Source organism: Malaya genurostris, chromosome 3 (assembly GCF_030247185.1).
Source record: "Malaya genurostris strain Urasoe2022 chromosome 3, Malgen_1.1, whole genome shotgun sequence".
NCBI classification, from domain to species: Eukaryota; Metazoa; Arthropoda; class Insecta; order Diptera; family Culicidae; genus Malaya; species Malaya genurostris.
This window is the reverse complement of record NC_080572.1, coordinates 173569967-173594589: the sequence shown is the minus strand read 5'-3', so window position 1 is coordinate 173594589 and position 24623 is coordinate 173569967.

The following is a 24623-nucleotide window of genomic DNA, read 5'->3' as shown; positions in this document are numbered from 1 at the left end:
AGCGAGAAAATAATAATAATTTATCAAACAAACAAGTATTTTTTACTATTTATTCAACATACTGATATATGTTATCATTGTTATTAACTTTGTAATAGTAATGGATTTGAGCAATAGTTGATTTTTATCAATGGAATAACATGGAAGAAGAAAACATAACAAATACAAATTTTCTCCGAAGCTAGCCGCAAATCGATAAGTTGAATGAAGTTGATTGAAGAGATAATTTAGTAAATAAGAGTAATCAGAAGTAAAACGTTGAAAATATCTGAGAACTGAAGGGAAAAAGAAACTCCTGCAATTGTCGCCTTTTACGACATGGAAACAGAAACCCAGTGGGTCTATTATTGGTTCAATTTTTCCGCCGGATTTCACACGGCAACTGGTACTATCCGGATAATAGGTACTACCAATTTCCTAGTAGACACCAGCCCCTAGTTTGATTAAAGTAATAAGTAAGTTCTGTTTTTACCATAAGTTCTTTTTTTTACCGCCGGAATCCACATGGCCTTTAATCTGGTCCTGATCGAAGGAAGATAATATGTATTATCAATTTCATAGTGGACTCCAGTAAGCTAACAAAAGGCACATAAAACTCATTGACTCATAGAAGAACAAAAGTCTTTTAATGCTATAATTCTGATTTAGAAATTATAGAGAAAAAACTGAATATACAAATATTTTGGTTTTGTTTGAATCGAATTCACAATAGATGTCATCACTGCGCATTGTAGCCTTTTCAAAAGAGACACTCGGCTTAACCAGTCCCGGTCTTCCCCACTCTAAGTAGGCTTATGTTCCCTTTTTAACCTACCTTTCCTCCATTTAAAAGATGTTTCGCGTTTCTTGCTGTGTTTTTAGTATTCTACGATTCCAAGGAGCTTTGTTGTGCTCCATTGTTTCACGAAGCTGGATTTTCTGTCAAAAATACACTTAGTAATAGGTGTGTCTTCCTGAAGTACTGTAGAGTATCAAGTTGAAGCAACTGACCTAAAAAAAACGTTGATAAATAAAACAAATAAAACCGGTCCCAAATGACTTTCTTGGGGAACACCGATTTACGTTTGGATTTAGTTTTAGGCTGCAATTATAATTCTGACGAATGATTGCGATGATTCGATTAACCACGCGGAAAATCCAAGTCGCTGCAGCTTTATTGTCTACAGTCTTGGAGCAGTAAAAGCGTTCTTAGAACGTTGCGCCAACGGCCAAGTTCAACATTTCTCAAGTGAAACTTGTATGCGGGCCACTCGTCGGGTCTTCGTAACCTAGGGGTGTTTCCCGCGGACCCACACTGGCAGAAGGAAGCAACCACCAACGAAAATTTCCAACCCACCAACCATTGCCGAAAACCATCTGGATGCATGATTCTCCAGAGGGTAATGGTTATCTATTACCCAAATGTGACATCACCACAATGGTTGAAATTATACCTGTTTTAAGAAAAAAGTTATTTAAAATTAGAAAATGCCAGTGTGCCTTTATACTAATATTAAAAAACAAAAAGTGAAAATTGCAGTCTCACTTAGAAGGAACGCTCTCAACGTTGAGTAGCATTTCATACAAATAGCAATAAATGAGAAAAGCGTTTTAGTAAATTGTAATTGGTATTGTAAAAATGTAAGATGATTGCCATTATCCATTTCATGTTCTGGTAATATCAGAACAAAAAGTTGCCTTTATCTGCTTCATAATTCCGGAACTTGAAGTAGGAAGTCTAATTCTAAGTTTCTAAAAATCAGTAATTAATTGCTGAGAAACGTGAGTGAGATCCATTTGGGGAAATATGACCACTATTTCCGGTGCCTCCGGAATCGGAAACCGGGAACCAGGATAGCTGGAATCAGTTAGTTTGGCCGTTTGCTGATAATGATTATCAAATGGAGTAGTTATGTGGTCAATTTTGAAATTTTTTTGTTTCGCACTTTTAAGTGATGGTATGAAATTTTAAACACACTTTACCCGTTAATTCCGAAACCGGAAGTCGGATCCAGATGAAATTCAGTAGTTTTGTATAGAATCATAAGAACATTCATTTAAATCTAAGTTTGTAATAATCGGTGACGCAATCATTGAGAAAAGTGATTGAGTAATTTGAAATCGGAATTTTTTAACAGTAATAACCCTATAATTCCGGAACCGGAAGTTTGATTCTGGTGAAATTTAGAAGTTTGGTGAAGGACCATTCGTTTTAACCTAAGTTTGTGAAAATCGGTCACGCCATCTCTGTGAAAAATTAGTACGCATATTTTCATTTTTTGTGCACATTTTACCCCATAATTCCGGAACCGGTTATTCTATCCAAACAATTATATGGGATCACAAGACTTTCAATTGGATCTTGGTTTGTGAAAATCGGTTCAGGCATCTCTGAGAAAAGTTGGTGCACTTTTTTTAATTTTTTTGCGATTATACAATTTTTTGCATTGCATTATTTTCGGAACCGGAAGTCGGATTCAAATAATGTTATGGAATTTTTCACGGAACTACAAGACCTTTCACTTGAATCTAAGTTTGGTATAATCGGCGTAGCCATCCCCGTGAAAAGTGAATGAGAAAAACCTTTACATACACACAGACATTTTGCGTTCCTCGACGAACTGAGTCGAATGGTATACGACACTCGGCCCTACGGGCCTCGGTTTAAAAGTCGGTTTTCATAGTAATTGCATAACCTTTCTTTATGAGAAAGGCAAAACCGTTGGTTTCAAATTTATATTCTGTATCACATTGATATTCTGGAAAGTTCTGCTTTTGGCTATGGAAATCAATTGATAAAAACAAAAGGCTTCGTGATTGTTTTGGGGAAGTTGACAGTTTTCATTTGAGCATTTAAAAATATGTCTGAACAAATGAACTCGAAAAAGAAAAAAAAGCTAGGAAAGCAGAATTCTTTTCTTTTTGTTGTAGTTGTACAGCTTTATTCAAACATGCTTGAATTCTCAATGAAAACACTATTAATATTGCGACGAGTTACATCTCTTTGAATCAAACGCTTTTAGCATTGGTATTGATTGGCATATGTTTGGCAAATGACATTCACCTAAACATAATTATTTCTTTCGTCCGTTTTTTCGACGAACATTGATGAATAGGACCTAGAACTCTAACCTTCCTCTCATATCACGGCAACCGTTGGTTTGGATTTCACGCTTGATGAAAGTATTAATTGGTTGTCATGACTGCGTCTACGATGATATAATTCGACATAATTGACAAAGTTTTGCTTGCATTCACATGGATGAACTAATTATTTTCCCAACGAACGTCCAACGAGAGCATCTAACAACTTTCTGACGAAATGAAAATGATATTTTATACTTTTGTGTGCCGATGCGCTGGACTAGTCGTTATTCATTGGTTACTAACAGTCCCACTGCCTGTTACCATTCCTGGAAAAGGCGAGATCCTTTGCTATATCACCGGAAGCGCTGCAAGACACTCTTGCTAGCGCACACACTTTTCTGCATTTCACTCGTGCTTCTATTGGAGGCTGGGGAATGCTGTGAACCGAACCCATTCGAACCGATCCTAGAATTTTTCATGATTTGAAATGAAAGCTAGGTAGACTAAATCACAGCTTCGATAGTTTGTCGTTTTTGATTTTGTCTGAATACTTGGAAGATTTTAAGTTGCTCAAATATTAGTTTTCATGACGATTTATGCTGATATGTTATGTTATGCATATGTTATGTGGCATGCTGATTCATGACAATTTATGCTGATATTCATTTCATTGATTCAAAAACCTGTTATAATGCTGCTAGTAATGTAAAAATGCCACTCCCATTAGCGTAAATGTGAAATATCGAGATAATTTCCCACTTAAAGTTTTTAACCACTTCTTCCGTTCCTTCTGAACTTTGGAACAGATTATCTCACTTAACAGACTAAATAAAACAAATATAATTAGTTAGTTTTGAAATTTCGTACCAACTTTTGAGAGGTTGCTTATATAACGGTTTGGAATTTTAAACACTTTTCAATTTGTATTTATGAAACTGGACTTCGGATTTGGACAAAATGAAATAGCTGGTCAGCTGCTGGATTATTCATTGTGGTCTCAGTTTTGTGGGAGTCGGTCCAGTAATCTATATGAAATCGATGTTAGTTCCATGTAGATCATTTAGGCCACTGCTTCCGGTGCTTTTGAAATAGTCAATCAAGGATCGATGTAAACGAAGTGAGTTTGATTGGCCATCAACTAGGAAGACTCTAATTGGAATTGTTGTAAGATCAGTTATGAATATTTATTAACTCTTTTGCATCTTCTATGTGACGGTTTGCAATATTTAATATATGAACAAATTTATTGCCTTTAACCTGTAGAATAATATTCTACTGTTTAAATGATTATCTTTCAACGAGAACTTGATATTTCGAATATATCTGTAAATTGTTTTAACTGTAACTTCTCCATTTTTCAAAAGGCACGGATGGGATAGCCATCAATCTGTAGGTTTTAATAACAGCTTTAAAATAAAAATTATCAAAAAAAATTAAAAACCTTGATTTTTTTAAATTTAACTTTTTCGGATTATTTTGTAATTATTGAGAAAAAAATCAAAAATTTTCTTCTGTGTATATTTTTTTTAGAGTGCTCAATCGATTCTCTACAACTTTTTCCTGAATGCAATTTTTGTACAATTAACGGTTTCCGAGTTACAACGATTTGAAAATGGCAATTTTTGTGAAATGCAAAAATACATACGCCCTTTATAAAAATCAGTCGTGAGTGATTGATCTCTTCATCGGTTCAAAACTTATGGTTTGCCATATTGAAGCCATGTGCAAAGTTTCATCCAAATCGGAGAAGGTCGAGTCTGATGATCTGCTAAGCATTTCTGGAATTGCTCATATACTAATGCCGCATTATGACAGCAAAAATTACTATCCGGCATTGCAATCACTCTTGAGACTGAATTAAGACCGACTTTGACAGAATATATGGCTCTTCATAGATAATCCTTTATTAACAGAAGAGGTTTCAAATTGCAGATATATAGCTATAAGAATTTTCGGTGCTCATAAATGGCTTTTTACACTCATTAGTAGTGCTTACTGGTTTCCTAGGTACAGTTCCGGAGGTTGGATCCGAATAAAATTCAATGGCAACTAACGAGATCAGTAGACATGGTCTTGTGTATTTTGACGACTGGTTCTGGAGCTCCTGAATCAGGAAACCAGTAGTTTTAGAGTATACTTTCCTTTTGCATCCGCGCATATAAAATCACACTCTAGAAATGGGAATTTTAAACACATATAACGAAAAACACTTACAATTTGAAGAAATCTTATTGGGTACTAGGTACTTGCAACGTAAGAAACCTTTTGGAACCTGTGCGATCCAGCCTTTTTGCTTTGGTGCTTCGGCTCTTCAAGAAACACGATGGCGTGACACATGTAAGAGAGAATTCCACACAGTGAACACATCTCCGGGAACCTTGTTGAAATACCTTGTATAGTACAGCTAATTAGTGCAACAGCCGGAGGACGTGAAAAATAAGTTCTATGTGCATGAAGTGACAATTATCTTCGGGGTCAGGTGGGAAAGTAAGAATTCGTCTACTTAGTCGACTAACGACAACGGTCTTAGATTGATCAACCTCGTTGCAGTCATGAACATGCAGACATGAAATTTTCGAAATCGAAAAGTTTTTGATACCAAAAGTCTTAGAATTTCATGAAACGTCAAGATTTAGTGTCATCTTGAAAAAATTTTTTTTTCGATTTATCGACTTTCTGGAACTTAGAAAAAATCGCAAAATTTTTCTAAAGCCCAGAAATTAGTTTTTTTTTAAAACAAATTTTTTTTGAGGTGATACTAAATCTCGACGTTTCATGCAATTCTAAGACGTTTGACATAAAAAAAAACCTTTTTGATTTCGGAAATCCTATGGTGATTTTTCAAGATCGAAAATTTTCAAACCTTAACCAACGGGTAGCACACCTTACCCATATCCGATTTTGATTTTGAAATTTTGCATGGGGACTTTTTTCGAGGTTCCTAAACTTTTGAATAATAGCGCTTTACGAAATTAAAGGTGATCCCAAAATATTGGCACTCTTATATACATTAGCGCGGTAAAAACAACGTGTTTTGTCGGTTACGTCACTTATACTATTATGTCTCCGGAACCAAAAGTCACAGCCATTTGATCTTCGAACTTGATCAATGGCCCGACAGTAGCTTTCAAACGAGCATAAATTTGTTAAATCGGTTCAACCATCTCTGAGAAAATCGAGCGCGTTAAAATATCTTCGAAAAGTGCACACACACAGACATTTTACGATCTCGTCGAACTGAGTCGAATGATATTTAACACTATGGGTCTCCGAGGCTCCGTTCGAAAGTCGGCTTTTTCAGCAATTCTAATACCTTTCTATAGGGAAAAGCAAAAATGATTGGTAGAGATGGTAGAGTAGTAAAATGAAATGTTCACTCTCGTTAGTACTCTACGAGAATTGAGAACTTTGCTTCACAGTGTGCTACAAGACGCGAAGCAAGGCTATACAGCCAATATTTACAATATATTTTTCAATGTTGGGTTTCAAACATGGAACAGAATAAGTTTTGTGTGTATACTAGAAATTCAAAAGAGTAAAGTTCTAAAAATTAGTTTTCATCGGAGCAAAAATCTAGTTTTCTCATGGGCATCTTCAATATGCGAACCATTCATCAAATGCTAACCTCATGAAGCATAGTCATCTATACTAGATATGTAACGATATTTGTATAATAATGTAGATATAATCGAAAGAGAAAGTAAACTAAGAGAATCTGTCAATTGCATTTAGGCTCTTTTGAAATGTTTTCGTCATAATGAACGATCGAAGCAGCTCTTCCCAGCGAAAAATGAGTGTGAAAATTTGTAGGGAACATTGGGGGTCGATGAGAATTCACCAGTAGAATTCAACACTAGTGGCGGAAATGATGACACTGTTGGAACTTGTAAACTATCACTGTTCTTCGATGGATGAGTGGTAACGTGATAACGCAGCGAAAGAGTGCTTGCGGAGGTGAAGAAAAGCTTTGTACGTAAGTTTCATAAAATAACACGGATACAAATACATTTCCGGTACCATGTTTAAGAAATCATGAAAATCATCTTACATTACTTCTCATGAGACCAAGCCTATTACTGATGATTTTGTGAGTAAATTCCACAATAATTTCTATGATTTCAATCATATTGCTCAGATTATCATTAATAATTAATAATTTCTTAATTATGGTACCGGCAATGGATTTTTATCTGTGAATGAATGAGAAGAATAAATCGAACCGATTATGACGGTAATAGATTGATCGATATTGCACTAGCGGTTGCCACATGGACGGATTATTTGAGCCATTATTGAACAAATAATCGACTAGCGATCACGAACAGAATTGGGATTCAGCAATACGAAAAAGAACCGTTCATGAACCACGTAGACCAACATTTGGTACTTTTTAACGTTCACGTTATACAGCGAACGAAACAATAGACCATTTGTGTTGGTAATTTTTGCAAAATGACATCAGTCATGATAGAAGGTTATTCTATTCGAGAATTGAGAATAGGTTATTTAATCCATTGAATAAATTCAGATAGTGCCATTACGGCCGTGTCCTACGGCGAAAAAAAATTATTTACTATTGTTAAGGAATTTCAAAACCATGCAAATATTTTTACAAGCTTTGAAAATCTCTTTATCTTGAAATGTTGCCATAAATTCTTATTTATTCAAGATGAATGAAGCCGAGACGGGATACGAAGTCTCTCAAAAGTTTTTACCGGATGAACGACTGGTTTCTTCGAAGAGTGACTCAAATAAACAAGCAAAGAGTTTGCATGATCTGATTTAGGCTCAATGATAATAGTGGCGTTATCTAAATTCATCCTGCCCATCTCGTAGACAAACGTAGATTTTTATTGAAAACAAATGTAATTTTTGATATTTTCGGAATTATTATGTAATTGACGTGGGTAGTCATTCGAATCATTAATATATCGAATTGTAGCAATTGTTCATGAATTCTCTATACAATGGCTGCAAATGTCCTTTGCACCCCTAGTTCCAATCTCCCAAGTCTGGCAATGTTATAGAACACACATATTTGTCATCTGTGAATGTTACCAACTTTTCCATTTCGTATTTCCCGCGCTGTACATTTGTCCATTCCACTGATTCTGGATGACTCCACAAAATTGTGCTTGTCTCCCCAGAGGCTATTTCCTGTCAGGTGTATGCGGTGTGTAGTTTCAGTTGTGTATACGCTATAAAAGAGCTTCCCCTATTTCTAATAATGATGTCGATGCTCGGTTGTGACCAGACGGAAAGTATCGTTTTCATTCAATAATTCATGTAATTTTTACCCTTCCTCTACGACGATAGCACAACATGGAAGGAAATATTTTATTTTATTTATAATTTTATAATGAGTAATTTAAAGTTTGTCAAATTGCTGGTGCGATAATAAATTGCACCCGGTGTCAGGGGATGCCGCTTACATCGTTACGTTCACAGTTACTTCCGCTAGTTAATCAGGCGAAGTTTCATGGTAATTATTTGAGTGCTTCTGTAATTGTTGCAATGTTTTGTAAATTTGGCGTAGTGAGTTATAAACTGGATTTTGATCATCAACTGAGCGATCGTTACGTGGTTTCTTTATTTTTTGTAACGGCGACAATCTTAGCAGAACATTTTTCTAAGTCAACAACTGATTGGTGTAAGTATTTTGTAGTCGATATGGGAATTATTGGAAAGTATATATCATAATCGGAATACGCAAATTTATTTCCACTTACTCGAAGCGCGGTTCTCAATCAATTTTGAAAATTAAGTAAACAAAGTAAACATATTAATTAGTATTGCGGCATGCTCGCATATGTGCAAAATATGCATATCTATGGCATCTGCTATGAAGTGCGAACGTGCTTCGGAGGATGCTGAATCGGGTGCACATTTTTATGTTGATGAATGAAAACCAATTATGGCAACGCCGTAATGAAATGGAACATTTAATTATAGAATATCAAATAAAAATATTCCTCTTGGCTATAATAACATGAAACCACGCGGCGGTCAGAAATTCTAGAAGCCATCGAAATCGAACTTTATTAAATTTGCTGCCCTTATATCGCTTGTATTATTATTGAACATGTATACATTTATGTCATGGAAAATAGGTTTATACCTACATAGCTCTCCGAAGTAATTATACTGATCATATGTACAGTACAGTTGCTTGGAATATTTCGATTTGGTTTGAGTTGGCCACATCAAGAAATCATTTACGCTTTTGACGTGTTATAGTTTTGCCTTTCTCATATAGAAAGGCTATGCAATCACTGTGAAAATCGACTTTTTATCCGAGGCCCGGAGGGCCGATTGTCATATACCATTCGACTCAGCTCGATGAACTGAGCAAATGTCTGTGTGTGTGTGTCCGTCCGTGTGTGTGTATGTAACAAAAATATGCACTCACTTTTCTCAGAGATGGCTGAACCGATTTTCACAAACAAAAATTCAAATGAAAGGTGTCATAGTCCCATAGCCTGCTATTGAATTTCATTCCGATCCGACTTCCGGTTCCGGATATATAGGTACAAAAAAAGTGAAAAAAATATGCACTCACTTTTTTCAGAGATGGCTGAACCGATTTTCACAAACTAAGATTCAAATAAAAGGTATTATGGTCCCATAGCTTGCTATTGAATTTCATTTGAATGTGACTTCCGGTTCCGGAGTTATATGGTAATATGTGAAAATTTTAAAAAAAGTTTACACTCAATTATCTCTGGAACAACTCAACCGATTTTCACAAACTAAGATTCAAATGAAAGGTCTTATAATATCCTAAAAATTTGTGGAACATTTTATATGGATCCGACTTCCGGTTCCGGAACTAAAGCGTGATAAGTGAAAAATTAAAAATTTTATTTGTATTTTTCCACGAACGATGGTTAAAAACAGGCACAAATCCCATAAAACTGTCTGATAAATTCTTCTAGTTTGCAGAGCTAGTTAGTTTGTGGGCATGAAAACTTAATTCGGCACTACTGGTCTCCTCTTTTCCTGTTCCGAGAGCACCGAAAGTGGAGAAGAAAAACTCCTAAAACTAAATTTACTCCGATTTCTCTGCGATGCTTGAACCGATTTCCCTAAATCTTGATTTGAATTGAAGTTCATACTATCTTTAAACCTACTGTGAAATTTCATCCGGATCCGACTTCCGGTTCCGCAGTTACCGAGCGATGAGTGTCAAAGTTTTCAAATCGCCATATAGATTAACAATATGTACAAAACCGAAAGAAGAAGAAAACCCAAAATGCACAAGGCGTGCTTTGTTTTATTTCGTACACGTTGTATAGTGATGTCAATAATAATAATAATAATAATAATAATAATAATAATAATAATAATAATAATAATAATAATAATAATAATAATAATAATAATAATAATAATAATAATAATAATAATAATAATAATAATAATAATAATAATAATAATAATAATAATAATAATAATAATAATAATAATAATAATAATAATAATAATAATAATAATAATAATAATAATAATAATAATAATAATAATAATAATAATAATAATAATCCTCCTACATGTTTTATGCTTCTGAATCATGCTGTTTAGCTTGACTTACATATGCAGAAGTAACAGAAACGCAGGTTCGTTTCGTTTGTTGGATTTCGTTTAATTGGTTTAATGGAAATAAAGCATGAGATAGTAAGAATAGGTTTAACTACGTTCAAAACTGTTCCAATTTGTAGGTTATATTTGTTGGTAGTTAACGAACCAACTTCGGCTATTCCGTTTATTTGAATCCGGTTTCGGAAGAATTGGAAAAGTGTGATCAAAAATTGCAAAAAGGATCTCACTCACTTTTCTTGGAGATGGCCAAATCGATTTTCACAAACTTATAGATTCAAAAGAAAAGTCTTACAGTTTCATTCTGAATTCCTTAATTTGTTGTGGATACAACTTTCGGTTCCGGTTTTAGAGTTTGTGAGATTAGATCCGAACAAATTATCCTATTTCTATTCAATAAACAGTTGTTTTTGCGAATTTCACGGTTATGTGTATGATGTAATGAGTAATATGGGAAAGGCATCATTACACCACTAGGTGGATTAAAAAAGGTTTTTCATTATAAATTTGATGTTTGATTTAAGATTATTGGCTTTTAAAAGATTTCTCTTAAATGAGAAAATAAGATTTACCTGATTTAGCCAGGAATTTTGTTCGAATAACATTCCCTTACCATTTTGCCTTTCTCATATAGAAAGGCTATGCAATCACTGTGAAAATCGACTTTTTAACCGAGGCCCGGAGGGCCGAATGTCATATACCATTCGACTCAGCTGGACGAACTGAGCAAATGTCTGTGTGTGTGTATGTAACAAAAATATGCACTCACTTTTCTCAGAGATGGCTGAACCGATTTTCACAAACAAAGATTCAAATGAAAGGTCTCATAGTCCCATAGCCTGCTATTGAATTTCATTCCGATCCGACTTCCGGTTCCGGAGATATAGGATGATATGTACCAAAAAAGTGAAAAAAAAATATGCACTCGCTTTTTTTCAGAGATGGCTGAACCGATTTTCACAAATTAAGATTAAATGAAAGGTATTATGGTCCCATAGCTTGCTATTGAATTTCATTTGAATGTGACTTCCGGTTCCGGAGTTATATGGCAATATGTGAAAATTTGAGAAAAAGTTTACACTCAATTATCTCTGGAACAAATCAACCGATTTTCGCAAACTAAGATTCAAATGAAAGGTCTTATAATATCCTAAAAATTTGTGGAACATTTTATCAGGATCCGACTTCCGATTTCGGAACTAGCGCGTGATAAGTGGAAAATTACCAATTTTATTAGTATTTTTCCACAAACGATGGTTAAAAACAGGTACAAATCCAATAAAACTGTCTGATAAATTCTTCTAGTTTGCGGAGCTTGTTAGTTTGTGGGCATGAAAACTTAATTCGGCACTACTGGTCCCCTCTTTTCCTGTTCCGAGAGCACCGAAAGTGGAGAAGAAAAAACTCCTAAAACTAAATTCACTTCGATTTCTCTGCGATGCTTGAACCGATTTTCACAGATCTTGATTTGAAGTGACAATACGAGGTCTGTTCAAAAAGTTCCCGGAATTTTTTAATTGCGCGCGTCTGGAGAGTCCGGTGGTCAAAATTTTTTTTATTGTGTTGGTACATATGTCCCTAATGTATGGTGAAATTTTCAGCTGTATTCATTGTTTACATTCTGTCTTGTAGCGGCTGGTGTAGACGTGTTTTTTTGAGCTCGGCGATTTTTGTTAGTTTAAACAATGGAAGAATTGAAGAGTCAAAGAATTTGTATTAAATTTTGCGTGAAAAATGAAATAAAGTGTAACCAGGTGTGCGAAATGTTACAGAGAGACTACCGTGAGTTTGCTATGAAAAAAACAAGTGTTTACGAGTGGTATAAGCGTTTCCAAAATGGCCGCGAAGACGTTGAAGACGACGAACGCTCCGGTCGACCCAGCACGTCAATAATCGATGAAAATGTGGGAAAAGTGGGAAAAATGATTATGGATGATCGCCGAATCACTATTAGAGAAGTTGGCATATCAGTTGGCTCATGCTGATGAAGTTGGCATATCAGTTGGCTCATGCCATCATATTTTTTCAAATGTTTTGGGCATGAAACGAGTGGCAGCAAAATTCGTTCCAACACTGCTGAATGTTGATCAAAAAAACAAACGCATTACCATCGCTCAGGAGCTGTTAAACGACGTCAACGACGATCCAAATTTACTTGAAAGGGTCATAACTGATGATGAAACATGGGTGTACGGTTATGATGTCGAAACAAAAGCACAATCGTCCACGTTGAAGAGATAAAGGCAGAATCGCTGAGAGTGCTACAGAGCATTACAAAAAGTGACTATCAGGGGTGTTTCGAAGACTGAAAAAACGCTGGCATAAGTGTATTATATCTAGGGGGGATTACTTTGAAGGGGACCATATAGATGTAGACGAATAAATAAATATTTTTTTAGAAAAATGAGAATTCCGGGTACTTTTTGAACAGACCTCGTATGTACAACACCGAAAAAAGAAGAAAACACAAAACGAACAAGGCGTGCTTTGTTCTATTTCGTACACGTTGTGTAGTGATGTCATTAATAATAATAATAATAATAATAATAATAATAATAATAATAATAATAATAATAATAATAATAATAATAATAATAATAATAATAATAATAATAATAATAATAATAATAATAATAATAATAATAATAATAATAATAATAATAATAATAATAATAATAATAATAATAATAGTAATAATAATAATAATAATAATAATAATAATAATAATAATAATAATAATAATAATAATAATAATATAAATAATCCTACTTCATGTTTTATGCTGCTGATTCATGCTGTTTAGCTTAACTTACATATGCAGAAGTAACAGAAACGCAGGTTCGCTTCGTCTGTTAGATTTCGTTTAATTGGTTTAATCGAAATAGAGCATGAGATAGTCAGTATAGGTTTAACTACGTTCAAAACTGTTCCAATTTGTAGGTCATATTTATTGGTAACAAACGTACCAATTTCGGCTATTCCGTTTATCTGAATCCGGTTTCGGAAGAATTTGAAATAGTGATTAAAAACTGCACTCACTTTTCTTGGAGATGGCCAAATCGATTTTCACAAACTTATTCTTTAATTTGTTGTGGATACTACTTTCGGTTCCGGAACTACAGGTTAAACAGGATTTGTAGAGTTTGTGAGATTAGGTCCGAACAAATTTTCCTATTTCTATTCAAGAAATAGCTGTTTTTGCGAATTTCACGGTTATATTTATGATGTAATGAATAATATGAGAAAGGCATCATTACACCACTAAAAGGATTAAAATAGGTTTTTACTAACACAATAAATATATTTGTAAACAATTTAGATAATAAATTATTTTTAAGTTGGAATCAGAAAGACATATTTTTCATTGAAAATCAGATTTGATAATAATAACACATGAATCTCAAAGTAACAGATCTTAATTCCGCTTCGGATTGTTTTTTCCTTACTTGGATACATAATCTAGTATCTTGAAACATCCAGAAGTAAGGCATTTGCTATTAACAAATCTCTTATGTACACCGAAGTGTAGTGTCTTTACTGACAAGCCTAACAAAAAGTAATAACGGCCTTCTGTCTCAACACAAAAAAATGGATTAGAAAAAAACTCAATATTTATATATTTAACTATAAAACCATTCATTTGAATCTGAATTGGTGAAAATCGGTTAAGTTATCTCTTATAAAAAAGTGTGTTCCTTTTCGGGGTTTTTGATCTCTATTCCCAGTACTTTTGAAACCGGAATCTAGGGATCGGTGTACTCAAAATCAGCTTGTGTAGTCTGCAACTCACATTACCAACAATTTGGAGCATTATATTTAATAAAGTTTACAATTTTTCATTTTTTTACAAAGTCAGATACGGATAAAATTTAGTAATCATCTATGAAACTGTAAGAATTTGAAATTTGAAATTAAGCTTTTGAATGTTGTGGAACCATCAGAGGTGTCTGATAAATCGAAGTGAGTTCCGTTTTAGGATATTTGACCACTAATTTCGGAACAAGAAACTGGGCATCGGTATAGCCAAAGTCCGTTCTTTTGGCAATAAACTAACAAAATGTATAATATGAAACACAGTTTTAAACCAATTTTACGTTCTTTGTATAGCCACTTTCTTATTTTTTGGATGATGGCATAGCAACTTAGGCTATATTGTCAGTTAATTTTCGTTTATGAATAGAAACAGGGTGGTTAGGGTGGTTCTTCGCAATAACAATTTTGGAACCACTTTAGATTTTACATAAAAAATAAGTCATTCATGTGGGCATGACGCTTCATTTTTTTCAGATTTTTAAATAATGTATAATATCAGGCTTTAAAAAAAAATAAATCAATCGAAAGACCATGCGTCTCCATTAAATTATCATCAGATAGAAACGCATGGTATTTAGTTCTAAAATCATATATCACATTACATTAAATCTAAATACCATGCGTTTCCATCTACAACTCATGAAAGAGTTTCATTCCGAAAATAATTTACACATAATTTACACAGTTCAAACAGTTCGTTTGAACGCATCAGTGAACATGTTGCCAGCGGACGGTTCATAAGGAAGGACCAATGAGAGAAACATGCATCAGAACTAATGAATTGACAAATATTTTGGTTTTGATATACGGTTTAAAGTTCTTATTTATAAACTGATAAGTCATTTTACATTTATTTCACATTTACTGTATTCAAATCAAATAAATTAACAAATACACCAAGCGCAAAATCTAGGAAAATTCGAAACCAAGCGAAATCTAAAAAACTATCAGTTTTAGGGTAAACTGTTCGTTGATGTTCTTTATCACATGGTATGAATAGCCAAGTTGCCAGAAATCACTTAACAAGACAGCTAGAGTCAAACGACTTAAGCTCATCAAGCTGCTTGGAGATCCACCTATCATACGTGCAGCTGAAATTGGACAGCTACGATCGGCTGGGCATGTGATCAGGATAACGGACGGCAAACATTTGAAAATGTCATTTATGGTTTAACCTAAGTTAGTGCTTAGGGCACATAACCGTTTTAAATTTTTCTTTACGTTTCGTTACGTTTGCAAAACACTTGCCCTTGATGACGTGCCAAACGAAAACGTTATTTTCGTCTAATATTGGCCGATTCAGGTTCAAGTTGAGCTGTTTAAGTTTGCACTAAGCAGTTCAATTTGAACTGCTCTGCACTGACGAGTCTAAGACGGAACGTAAAGAAATGTAAAGAGAGAAAATTTGGTTCTTGAATGTGATTCGGCAGGATCAAGAAAAAGAGAAGCAAAGTGAGCAAGGTAGATCGATCAAATGGAGGGTGACGCACGCAGTAGGGATGTCCGATACCGAGTCGATACTTTGAGGTATCGATACTTTTTTTCAAGAATCGAGTATTTTTGGTATCGATATAGCATCAGAGCGATACTGTTAGTATCGATACTTTTCGTCTCGATACTTATAGTATCGCAACGGATTAAAGTCAATTCCCATTACGACGTAAATTTTTTTTGTTTCAATTACAGAAGCTTTAACCTTAAGGTCATTTGCCTCTTCAGGCCAGAAAAACTTTCTAAGACTATGTTCAGGGTAGGGAATCGAACCCAGGTTGGCTGCGTGAAAGGCATCGACTAACCCATCCCGCTATACCTGTCCCCAATTGAACTTTTTTTTCTTCGGATTTGACGAAGCGCCGGTCTCGTGCATGGATTGGTATGACTTAGACTAGCCGTTGTTGAAATTTGTTCTCGACAATATCGCTTCTTGCACTGAAAGAAAGTGAACTGAGCGAAAACCATCAACAAAAGGCCATACTCTCAGAGGATTCAAACATTTCAATATTTCACACTCATTGCACTCTCTTAGTGCGCCTGTGGGACGACGCGAAATTGTCGAGTACGAATTTCAACGAGCGCTAGTCCACGTCATACCAATACATGCGCGAGCCTGGTGCTCCCGTTCCGTGCATCCCTGGTCCCGTGGTAATAATAAGAGTAGTTAAATTTAAACCGCAAAATTAGCACTGACGAGCCGAAGAAAAAGAATATGTGCTTTTGCACAAACCAACGAAACTCCTAAATGTTGAATAGGAATTAGCTCTTAGTGTAGTATCCGTGTATCGACATAAAGGTTATGATATGAAATTTTTTTAGAAAATAAGTGAAATGTGAAATTCTTTGAAGTGGACCAAAAGTCACTAAAGGCGAAGTGCAATCTATGTGGCAAGAAATATGCGTATACCAGTTTCACAACAAATTTATGGAAAAACCTGCTGCTGCTCAAGTATCAATTGATACTTACAGATATCGATACTTTATTGCCTTTTGATACCATGTATCGATACCCAAAATGTTGGTATCCCGATACCCTAGGTATCGATACTTTACCTTCCGAGTACCATCCCTAGCACGCAGTATCCGAGTCATGAATGGCTGGCAAAGAGGGGTCATAGTCTGAGCTACATGGGACGACTTCTAGATACAGAATAAACGGGCTTGAGCTGATACGAGAGAAAAGTACTCCACGAACTACCAGAAAAAGATCACTAAGTGCAAGTAAATTCGACTGCAACCTGTAATCTTTCTCTCTCGAAAAATACTCGAGTTTATATTACTCTATAATACTGGACCCGAAGTAGGTTCATTGAATTGGGATACAATTAACAACCACCTATGCAGCTATGAAGCCTTTTATTTGAATGTAAATTTGAGGAAATCGGATCTGCTACCTGTCAGAAAACGGAGAAAGTTTCATTTTAAGGCTATTGATCACTGTTTACGCTACGTCCAGAGCCGGAAATACGGAACCGTAATAACTGAAGTGAGTTAATTTGGTAATGTGAAGTGAGTTAATTTGGTAATTTGTCTTTAAATTATGAAGAAACACTCTTCAAACCAATCACCTTATACTTCCAGAAATGGTAGTTTGATCTGGATGAAATTCAGGATTTTACCGTTCTAAGACCGTTCGAATTAGTCTACGTTTGTGGAAAATCGGTTTAAGCCATTTCCCAGAAAAGCAAAATTGGAATATATAATTCAAGAAGTAAAAATAAAGTCTATGAGAGGTAGAGGCTCTAGAAATCGAGGTGGTTGACGAAATAATGTCTTTTGGTTCACGGGTGATCGCTGATGATAATACCAGCAGAGAAATTCATATGTGTGTGTGAGAGAGCGTGATTTGGACTCAGAAAAATTTTCGATCGGAAATAATACTCAAAATTGACTTTGGTCAGAACATTCAACATAGGAGTTTTCTGGCCCGGGCATGCCATTAGAATACCAAATGACGTCACAGTACTGAATGGTTTTCGAGTCGGATCCGGTTGAACTAGAAGAAAAGAAGCATAGCGAGCTCTTGGATCGTTCGGAATGTAATTTCGGTTTTAATAGGACAATGTCGTTAGTTGCATTTCTCGGTATCTAATCTTACACTTATCACGCAAAACTATTTCACATTTGAACAAATGACAATTTAGCACCTTCCAATCTACTGAGTAGTATTTTTGGCATCGTATCCAATATGGAAAATTCAAGTGAGCGGTTTCGTCATATTTGGCTTTTTTATTACTGCATGGGTAGAAATGCAGCGCAAGTGAGAAAGAAATTTATGAGCCGCTTACGAAACGTCTTATGACAATACGATAAGTTGAATTTATCAAACTCGACCATTCACGATAATTTGGAACATCTTTAATTTGTTACAAATCTGGATACTTTGGGTTACTTATTAGTTAAGGAAAAATGACATAATTCGGCGCATTATCATCTGCGACTTACTGTTATTATGTGACAAAGTGATAAATTTTTGAAGCAAATCATTACTGGGAATGAAATTTTGATGGTTTACAATAGGTAATGTTACGCGTAAAAGACATCAATGCTCAAAGGACAACAACTTTAGAAATTCATCAAAAAAAAGTTATGCTTTCTGTATGGTATGATTGAAAGAGAGTTGTATTTTTCGAGCGGCTTCCAAGCAACTCCACGAATAAATTTAATGTGTACTGTCATCCATTGGATAAATTGGATGTTGGCATCAAGTAGAAGCGGCAACTCGCCAGACATTGTTGCAGCTTAGGTGGGGTGTACTACCACGTCCGCCATATTCAACCGATTTGGCACCTTCAGATTACCATTTATTTTTTTATTCAATAATATAATATAATTTTTTCAGGCACACTGCTTAAGCTCTAAGATGCCGGCTTTTTCTAATTTTAGTTAACGACTAACATAAAACTGTAATATTGTATTGGTGTTGAAATTGTCGATTCTCCAGAATCCAGCCTACAGCTGGCAATCCGCAGTGGTCGATGAGCTGAATATAGCGTGAGTCTTCCAGATGACGTTGGGAAATATTTATGCTGGCCGCATCCTTTGGTCCGTGTGGGTCCGCGGGAAACACCCCCAGGCTACGAAGACCCGGCGGGTGGCCCGCATGCTGGTCATCGATTGGAGCGATGTTCCATTGGGGTTGATGGTTATGTTACGGAAGAGAATTAAAGAGACATAGACTAGTAAATATTGTAGAAAAACAGGGTAAAAAGGGGATATGGGAACGAAATGACTAGAAAACGACAGCGATCTAATTAGTTGACAATGAGATGGTGAAGAGACGGGAATAGGGAGAACAGAAAAGTTAGTGACAACAAAAAGATCTTGTTAGTTCCAATGAAGATGGTGGACAGGACGAGGGGTCGATAGAATCGGGCGGATGTTAGTGTCGAACCTGCAGTTACAGATTATTCTTAGCCATAGTTAAAATATCGTCGAGGAATGGGAGAGATTTTCTCTGCCAGATATAATAGATTACACTTGTATATGAATATGTTTAAGGAATTGGTATATGAGAAGCATGTATGAACTATCCCGACTCGCCAACACATCCCGAACCGGAACCTCAGGCGGTCTACCTCGGGCCCTAAGGGATTCCAGTAGCTTCGACCTGGCGTCACGATACTCTACGCACGACCACACGACATGCTTGATGTCCTGGTAACCGTCGTCACAGGTGCAGAGATTGCTCTCCACGAGCCCAATACGCCGAAGATGTGCGTTGAATGTATAGTGATTTGACATGAGCCACGACATAACACGAATGAAATCGCGACTCACGTTCATCCCCTTGAACCTAGGTTTCGTCGATACCTTAGGAATAATGGAGTGTAGCCATCGTCCCAGTTCGTCATTCGTCCATGAAGTTTGCCAACTTTCTTGAAAAGACATTGCACTTTGTTGCAAAACAAAAAGTGTTCTGTAAGTAGCAGAAACTTTACGTCTGCTTAGCGGTTCAAATTGAACTGCCGAGTTTAGCACTAAGCAGTTCAATTTGAACTGCTCTGCACTGATGAGTCAAAGACGAAACGTAAAAATAATAAAAACGGTTATGTGCCCTAGCACAAAATTTGGCTAACCCCTAAATGACCATACCTGCATCGGCCAGAAATAGTCGAAAACACGTTTTCTTTCGGCACGTCAGAAAAGACATTGCACTTTGTTGCAAAACAAAAAGTGTTCTGTAAGTAGCAGAAACTTTACGTCTGCTTAGCGGTTCAAATTGAACTGCCGAGTTTAGCACTAAGCAGTTCAATTTGAACTGCTCTGCACTGATGAGTCAAAGACGAAACGTAAAAATAATAAAAACGGTTATGTGCCCTAGCACAAAATTTGGCTAACCCCTAAATGACCATACCTGCATCGGCCAGAAATAGTCGAAAACACGTTTTCTTTCGGCACGTCAGAAAAGACATTGCACTTTATTGCAAAACAAAAAGTGTTCTGTAAGTAGCAGAAACTTTACGTCTGCTTAGCGGTTCAAATTGAACTGCCGAGTTTAGCACTAAGCAGTTCATTTTGAACTGCTCTGCACTGATGAGTCAAAGACGAAACGTAAAAATAATAAAAACAAAAAGTGTTCTGTAAGTAGCAGAAACTTTACGTCTGCTTAGCGGTTCAAATTGAACTGCCGAGTTTAGCACTAAGCAGTTGCTCTGCACTGATGAGTCAAAGACGAAACGTAAAAATAATAAAAACGGTTATGTGCCCTAGCACAAAATTTGGCTAACCCCTAAATGACCATACCTGCATCGGCCAGAAATAGTCGAAAACACGTTTTCTTTCGGCACGTCAGAAAAGACATTGCACTTTGTTGCAAAACAAAAAGTGTTCTGTAAGTAGCAGAAACTTTACGTCTGCTTAGCGGTTCAAATTGAACTGCCGAGTTTAGCACTAAGCAGTTCATTTTGAACTGCTCTGCACTGATGAGTCAAAGACGAAACGTAAAAATAATAAAAACGGTTATGTGCCCTAGCACAAAATTTGGCTAACCCCTAAATGACCATACCTGCATCGGCCAGAAATAGTCGAAAACACGTTTTCGTTCGGCACGTCAGAAAAGACATTGCACTTTGTTGCAAAACAAAAAGTGTTCTGTAAGTAGCAGAAACTTTACGTCTGTTTAGCGGTTCAAATTGAACTGCCGAGTTTAGCACTAAGCAGTTCAATTTGAACTGTTCTGCACTGATGAGTCAAAGACGAAACGTAAAAATAATAAACTTTCGTGAGTTTTCTGACGAGAAATACTGAAAAATTCATTGAAGCAGATTGGTCTTTTATAAATATCACCTTCTAATGCGCCCACCTTAGCCAATGAGTCTGCCTTTTCATTTCCCGGAATGGAACAATGCGAAGGGACCCAGACTAACGATATTGAATAAGACCGTTCAGATAAAGTTCGCAAGTGTTCCCGTATTTTCCCCAGGAAATATGGGAGATACTTTCCTGGTTTCATTGCCCGGAGAGCTTCTATTGAGCTTAGACTGTCCGTGACAATGAAGTAATGGTCTTTGGGCAAGGTTTCAATGATCTCAAGGGTGTACTGAATGGCAGCTAATTCTGCATCGTAAACTGAAGCCGGATCACTGAGTTCGTACGAAGCGGTGATGTTCTGATTGAAGATACCGAAGCCTATGGACTCATTGATGTTTGATCCGTCAGTGTAAAATACTTTTTCACAGTTGACTGTTCTAAGTTTATTATAAACAATATTTGGGGCCCCTAAAGTGGATAAAAATTATTATAAAAAATATTTGGGGCTCCTTCCGGAATTCCACGTATCTCTTCTCTCATGGATGTGTCGAAAAACACAGTAGAATCAGACGTATCCAAGAAATGAGCACGGTTGGAAACAAACGAAGAAGGATTAATATTCTGAGCCATGTAATCAAAATACAACGACATAAAACGGGTCTGAGAATTGAGCTCGACAAGCCTTTCGAAGTTTTCAATCACTATCGGTTTCAAGATGTCGCATCGGATTAGCAATCGATATGAGAGATCCCAGAATCGATTTTTCAACAGTAAGATGCCCGCGAGCACTTCGAGACTCATCGTATGAGTCGATTGCATGCAACCCAAGGGAATACGCAAACAACGATACTGAATTCTTTCCAGTTTAATGAAATGGGTGTTCGCGGCGGATCGGAAGCAGAAGCATCCATATTCCATTACGGACAATATCGTTGTTTGGTACAGCCTGATCAGGTCTCCTGGATGAGAACCCCACCAAGTTCCGGTTATTGACATTCTTAAGTAAGGGGTCTTTAAAACAACCTGCTCTGTACTTAAGAATGTCCTCACAAGTCAGAGTCGAATCGGTTACCACGCCGTCTATTTCGACTTCACGAGCTGGTACGTACACGCGGTAGTCCCGCGTAAAGTGCTCATTTCGAACAATCTCGTTTGCCTGCTGAGAGCTGATTAGTAAGACCCTGAGCTTGTCTGGACGTACTTTATCTATTCTTTTTACAGTAGAATATCGCGAGGTCAGGTCACGAGATATTTTCAAAATGTTCAATTTTTTGTCATTCGATTTGGTCCGGAAATATACCGCATAAGGAACGACCGGAAGTGCAAGCCCATCGGGATAGCTCTTAATGCGAGTCTTACTGCTGTCAGCAGAAGTCTCCATCTGATCATCGGGAGGGGGAGGATCAGGTTCCGAGTTGCTCATGTCAAGGAACTATCCGTGAGGATAAAATAATGAGGCAAAAATGGAACCGATAATAGAAAGGCGGAAGAATAAAGAATGAGAAGACAGTACTTATCTTAAAATCCAGCTGATCGTCCACCAAGGTCTCGCCTTTGCAGATCGGTGTATCACCGCATATGGTGTGTAAAAACCCTCCATGAGGAAAAAAACACAATTGTCTATAATATTCAACTATTAACGGCACTTTTCACCAGATCACAATATACAGTGATATCACAATAGCACCCGGCACTGGCCAACTGTTCCTATTGATACTAATACTCGCTAGAACACAGAGAGAGCAAAATGACCTTGAGAATGGATTAAAACGCTCGACTGGACAAATGTTAAGAGAAACGTAAATACGCATCCGATCACATCGACTGTTGATTTGGAACTGAGATTACCATTTGTTTCGATCATTGCAAAGTTCTTTAATCTTCGATTTGACTGAAGGTATGAAACACTTTTATGGACATGGAATTTGAATTTTTTCGAAAAGATGGCATAAGGATAGTAGAACAAATGATCAATCGATTAAAAATTAATATTGAATATGGAAAAAGCGCCTTTTATTTTTGCTTTAGAAATGAAATTACCTTCCGAACGACCCAAATAGGTTGATCGATTAAGTGGGTGGAAGTTTGAGCTTTATTTGTATCATATTGTTGACCATGAACCAAATTATTAGGAGATAAAAACTCCAGGACTATAGCTGATAGGTAATGTAAGTAAGCAGCTAAACATTGTGATTCGTGAGCTTTATTTCATTGTTCATATAATTTCACAACTTATTCAATCGGTCCATCCTATCAAACAAATGATGCTTCATTATAGGAATAATTGTAAAACAACTGATTCTACTACGCTAAGAGAACAATGAAAAGTACCGCTTTTAATTACGAATAGGTTTCTGGGATAGAGCTTACTACCTTACAAACTAAGTTGGTATCATCAAATAGTTATCATTATTGTTCTTGTATAAAATTTACTGATGACTCAATATCAAGAAAGAAGCCATTTACCTACATAAATTGTACAGCTCAGCCTCCCAACCAATATGGTGATAACGAAGATAATCTTTGCATAACTGATTCTAATAAATAATTAATATTTTGCTATGGGGCAATTAAAACCGGAAATGACTGACGAAAAACCAAACTTGAAATAACCGTTTGCTGTATTGCACAGAACATTTTGCTGCACACCATATTTTCGCACTAGTCAAGCAACAAGAATGGACTAGCAAAAGTGACTAGCGGAAATGTTTTTATGAATCGGAGTATGAATTTCTCGTGCCACACTGGCAAGCAAGGAAAGACAAGCGTTTAGTTTCCAGCGTTGCACAAAGTGCCACTAAGGAGACACTAGTTGATACCCAATTAGCTTTTATGATATTTTTGAAATTTATTTTTATGGCCACGCTTGATTATGTCGTGTTCTTTTGTGAGAATTTCCAAGCAGAATGAGTAATGCTCTTGCGCTGGCTGGTTTGGGAAGTGTGGAGTCATATCGTAAGCTATGTCGCTTGTCCTCGATCGAAAAACGACTTGCCTGGAAGAGTAAGTTTTTAGTGCGAATTTGAGAGACGAGATAGCGTGCTAGTTTCAGTATATTAATGATTTTCCCGTTGGCGTTTCTTTGAGAATCATATATAATCTGGCGGTTATATTCAGTTTACGATTAGCGTGGGCGTTAGATAAGCTGAATCACAGAGTTGCTCTTGAACACTCTTCATATTTGAATGAAATTATGGAGTTAATGATATTTGTCACTATAGGATGAATTTCAAAACTGTGTAATACTGCGTATTAGAAGCCAGATAAAAAAGGAGTTATTAAGCTTTCATAATAAATGAAAAAGAAGATACTAAAAATTTATCCATTTACCTTTTGCTCAAAGATGGATAAATCAGTTGTTTACTGCAGTATCGATTGTCCCAGTAACTGGTCACATGAAC